Below are 5,000 nucleotides of genomic sequence, written 5' to 3'. Positions count from 1 at the left end.
GTAGCTAAAAAAGAAGATGAGGAGGAAGGGATAGGGGAAGAGAAGGAGTGATTGACGGAAGTGAATCTTGAGAATTAATGGAGAAGTTGCATAGGGAGAGATGAAGTAAAGAAGTGCGAGAGAGCTGAGGATTAAGAGGAAAACTGAACAGAACAGAAGCTGGAATAGTGGAGTTGCAGTATGGAGAGACGAGTGAACTGTCGAGGTAAGTATAAAAGGAACAGAATGTGAATGAAAAATGGAGTCAAGCACTTGAATGGGATGTGACGGCTCGGTATTGGATGAAATGATATAGCTTTGGTGTGACGTGAAGACTGAACACAGAGGTGGTGAAGGAAGGATATACAGATGGATGTACTAACCTAGAAAAGCGTTACGTAGTAGAGTATAAGGAAATAACCAAGCAGACATAACAATTTTTCTTGCGTCCCTGTGTTTTACGATACGCCAGGGAAGAGGTGACGCAATGAAGAATGTACATATAGTAGATTAGATTAGATTAGAAACGCTGCAAGTACATAAGCAACTCTCCTTATAAAAATTTCAAATAGCGCGCGAAATCCTGATCAAGAAGCAAGGTGACAGTAAAAAACAAAACAAAAAAATAAATAAATGAAATGCTTAACCAGACACACATTACATAACAAAGAATAAAAAACTACCAAGTCTGTATTCTCATCATCAAAATCTCATCAGAAAAATAAAGAAAAAGAATCGTTCGTATTTCGACAGACACATTATTCATCATGTACTGTACACCTCCGTCTCTGTATAACGAACGAAATACATATGAAATTAACCACTTCTAAAGAGCAGAAAATAGCGGTTTTAAATAAATTTGCATTCTTCAGAGCTGCCAAGGGAAATAATTAGGTATTAGAGGAGGAGGAGGAGGAGGAGGAGGAAGACGAAGACGAGGACGAAGACGACGACGAAGGTAAGAGGAGAAGAGCAGTTAAGTAGGTAGAGTACAGACAAAGGGAAGTGATGAAGATGATAAGGAGGAAGAGGAAGAGGAAGAGGAAGAGGAAGAGAAGGAGGAGGAGGAGGAGGAGGAGGAGGAGGAGGAGGAGGAGGAAGAGGAGTCGTTGTCGTTTATTGATGTATTGATGGCCACACTTCACTAGCCATGGCCCTGTGACCCTTAACCCAAAGGGCATGAAGGCTGTCTCTCTCTCTCTCTCTCTCTCTCTCTCTCTCTCTCTCTCTCTCTCTCTCTCTCTCTCTCTCTCTCTCTCTCTCTCTCTCTCTCTCTCTCTCTCTCTCTCTCTCTCTCTCTCTCTCTCTGCTCTTATTTCATCTCCTTTACTCCATACATCTCGTCACTTTATCTACCATCCATCTTTTTTTCCTTCTCCTCCTCTTCCTACTCTTTTTCCTCCTGTGCACCTCGTTTCTCTCCCTTCCTGCATCACGTCTCTTTCCCTCACTCACTTTCTCTCTCTCTTTCCCTCTCTCTCACTCTTTCCCTCTCCCTCTCCTGATATATTGCACCCCATACTGTATATCTTTTATGATGCGTGAATACTTCTGTTCGTTTCACATTTATTCGTCCTCCCTTCTGGCTTTAATATAATGGCTGTAATTATACCCATCAATGGAATAGTTCCGCGCTCCTTTTTGTTCACTCGTCCGGATGTTGAATTGTGTCCCGGTGATGGCTGCGGGAAGTGCTCTTGAGGAATGGTTATGAAAGTCTTCGTTTTGGTGTTAGTTTTTCTCCTTGAAGACTTGACTCCGTATCTGTGCCGTGCGTGACTTTTGAGAGGAGTTATTGTTATGGCCGTTTTTATTGTTATTGTTGTTGGTGGTGGTGTTATTGTTGTCATTATATTATTATTAGAGTCGTTATTATTCGTACTATTACTTGTATGATTAACGGGGCTAAGAGTGTGAGTGCTGTGTGTGTGTGTGTGTGTGCAAGTGTGTGGTGCTTTGTCTAGGTAACAGCGTGTGGGGTTCCCGGCCTGGTATATATGTAGAAAGATAGGTGATGAACGTGCTCTGTTTACATGCCATTAAAGATCTGTTCGAACTCCTTTTTAAGTGTTCCCTTCTGAGTCTCCAGTTTACTTTACTCAAGGCAAAACAAGTCCAGAATTGTCGTCTCGCATAATCAGGCACCAGTTACAAAGTTCTGGAATCTTGCCCTTGTTCATGTTAATTATTATTTCCGATAAATAGCTGTCTCGTGTCCCTACAGGCACCGTGTCTTTCTACATCATCCTCCTTTCCTCTCTTGCTTCTTTCATTCCTATCCTCCCTCCAGTAAGAGAAAAAAATCAAGAGTATTAGGAGAGGGAGATGATCGAAAGTGTAGTGAGGAAAGGAAATCAAATAGAAATTCATAGAGTACCGCAACAATGAGGACAAATTACGCTAAGCACCACAGTACGCTACCTCTCCAACCTAGACACTACTGAAGCAGGGTCGAACTTGCAGCCTTTAAGTCACACGCCAAGCACTGGACCACAAAGCCACCCTCTTCCCTTGGAGGGTGTGGGGAGGCCGTGACGTGGCCATGGGAGGAGTATTGGCGGGAGTTAGGAGTGGGATTGACGAGGTGCGAGGGACAATAGGAGGGGTGTGGAGGCTGTAAAGCGATCGGGTGTTGTTGACGGTGACACCCAGGAAGGCAATGGCGGTGTACGTCAGGCACTTAAAGATCCCGTGCCTCTCCTTATCACCTTGCAGTCGCCGTATCTCTACCACCCCTATTGCTTCCCAGAACGCTTCCACCACTTCTTCCTATCCGAGGTGCCCCTGCCGACCTCCACCTGACCTTATTGCATATCGGTCAGTTTTCTTACTGCTATAAGACCTGAAGGTGTTGCACTAATTACCTTGCAGTTGTCATGTATTCCTTGCTTCTTTTGCTTCCCTATGGTTTTCATGAATCCTCCTGGCCTGCTCTTCTCGACCTTCAGCATCTATCCTTCATTTTTTTTCCTTTTTACTGCTGTGGTCCTTTTTATTTTTTTTGTTAATATTGAGATCACTGTAATAAATGATTTGGGTGGATATAAAGAAAGGTAATAATCCACCGTTGCTAAGTTATAGAAGAAAGCTTTTAAAGAGACTGGTGCAAAAAAAAGTATTTAAAGGTCTGCAGGTGAATCCGGCAAAGGTTGACTGATAGTGAAAGGGTTATCAGTACATTTCTGCGTCACCACACACGTCTTGCAAATGAAATTGTCCTCTATGATTTTTTTTTTTTTTTTTTGGTGTAAATCATTCAGTCTAACATTGTGTTGTCTTGAAATAGCAATCAGTATATGGAACAACTAAGGTATATCCGCCGTAAAGGTCATATTTCAAATTTGTTTCACGAATTTCTTCTACAAAAGTTAAGTTAGAGTAACTGGCTTTTCCCCAAGCAAGGTTTTCCACCGTCACACCGTTTGACCTCCCGTTGTCAATAAATTCCTTTGCATGTTGGCAATTCTATGAAGACTGACTGGACTGTGCAGCGCGCGGAGCCACTGGCCGTGATGAACATGAATCACTAATACTGGGAGAAGCGTGCGTAATTATTTGAACATATATGAAAATACGACGTGGAAATCCTTTACATCTGTTTGTCTGGACCAGAGATTTCATGCTCACAGATTCGGCTTCCAATGTAATTTTCTTTTGTAATCAAATTTGACGATAGTGTTCAGTATGCGATGAAAATGAAGCCAACATTTCCTAGGTAAGATAAATTAATTTCTAAATTCGTATGTATATTATTGCTGATAATTCCACGAAAATCACCACCAAATAAGACACCGAAACCTTCCAGACCTTCCAAAATCTTCATAACCTTCTATTATCTTTCAGACCTACTATCATCTTGATGCCTCAGAACTTTCCACACCTTCCAAAAACCTTCCTGATTTTCTAGAATATTGTTGAACTTGCCATATCTCCCATGTATTCCAAAACATCCTTGATTTTTCAAAAACCTTCCAGCTCTGCTAAAACCTTGACTTTCCAAAACCTTTCTGACTTTTCCCCTCCCGCTTGTTTTCTTAATCTTGTGTATTGCTGCAGGTGGTGGTGGTGGTGGTTGTGGTGATGGTGGTGGTGGTGGTGGTGGTGGTGGTGGTGCTGGTGCTCCTGCTCCCCAGCTGCTGCATGTTATCTTCTTATTTATGCAGTACTCCAGCTGCAGCTTTCCTTACTTAGCATGTGCAAGTTTGTATATTCGTCCAGAGGAAAAGAACTGAAGAGTATCTAGAGTGGGAGGTTATTACGATGAGAGAGAGAGAGAGAGAGAGAGAGAGAGAGAGAGAGAGAGAGAGAGAGAGAGAGAGAGAGAGAGAGAGAGACACATTTACTGATATCATAATGAAAGAGGAGGAAAAGGTCTCTTGGAGGAGGCTGGCTTATCTTTCCCCTTACCACGCTCTCTTCCCCAAGGATGCCCCCTTTCCCCTCAGCCCAAGGGAGCGACAGGCGCCGCAGCTACCTCCTGGGTGGCTCAAGGGAAGAGGAAGGTACGTGGGGTGAAGGGGAGTCACATATGGTGCAAATTGTGTTGGTGTTTTTTTTTTTCTCTCTCTCTCCTTCTAAGAGAGGCGGAAGGGAGTGAGGAACAAGGGGACTTTTGGTGTGGTTGTACTTTATTTTTTGTCTTGAGCCTCGTCTTTGTTGCTGCGTCTTTGTCCTCGATGGTCTGGATTTTCTTTGTCTTCCTCATCATGTTTTTTTTTTTTCCCTTTTTTTCAGTTTCCTGGTATTATTTGAATGTTTCCTTGTCTTTCTCTGCATTTTTGTTCCTTTCTGTTCTCTTTTACTCCTCTCCCTACCTTCCCACCTCTCAAACTAGTCATTATGTCTAACAGTGTGATATGTTATACAAATTTAAATATTCTGAATGCTCTTAATGTCTTACTTTCATTGTTCACATAATGGTTGGGTATCCTGCACATAGGCAGACTTCATTATGTATGTTTGATGATATTTTGCAGGTTATAATGACATGGAATACTAGGAAAATGAATCAGAAGTGGTGC

General features: G+C 42.4%; 1 protein-coding gene and 1 long non-coding RNA gene across 3 annotated transcripts in view; one reads left to right on the top strand and one right to left on the bottom strand.

The window, feature by feature from the left end:
* The window catches only part of LOC135099421 (synaptogenesis protein syg-2-like), a 197,630-nt gene that overhangs the window by 186,046 nt on the left and 6,584 nt on the right, over positions 1–5,000 (bottom strand). The window lies entirely within an intron of this gene.
* The window catches only part of LOC135099432 (uncharacterized), a 113,936-nt gene that overhangs the window by 108,741 nt on the left and 195 nt on the right, over positions 1–5,000 (top strand). The gene's annotated exons all lie outside the window — the stretch shown is intronic.

The sequence above is a fragment of the Scylla paramamosain genome, chromosome 4 (assembly GCF_035594125.1).
Source record: "Scylla paramamosain isolate STU-SP2022 chromosome 4, ASM3559412v1, whole genome shotgun sequence".
NCBI lineage: Eukaryota > Metazoa > Arthropoda > Malacostraca > Decapoda > Portunidae > Scylla > Scylla paramamosain.
Note: the sequence above shows the minus strand (reverse complement) of the source record. Positions and strands in the feature narration are given on the sequence as shown.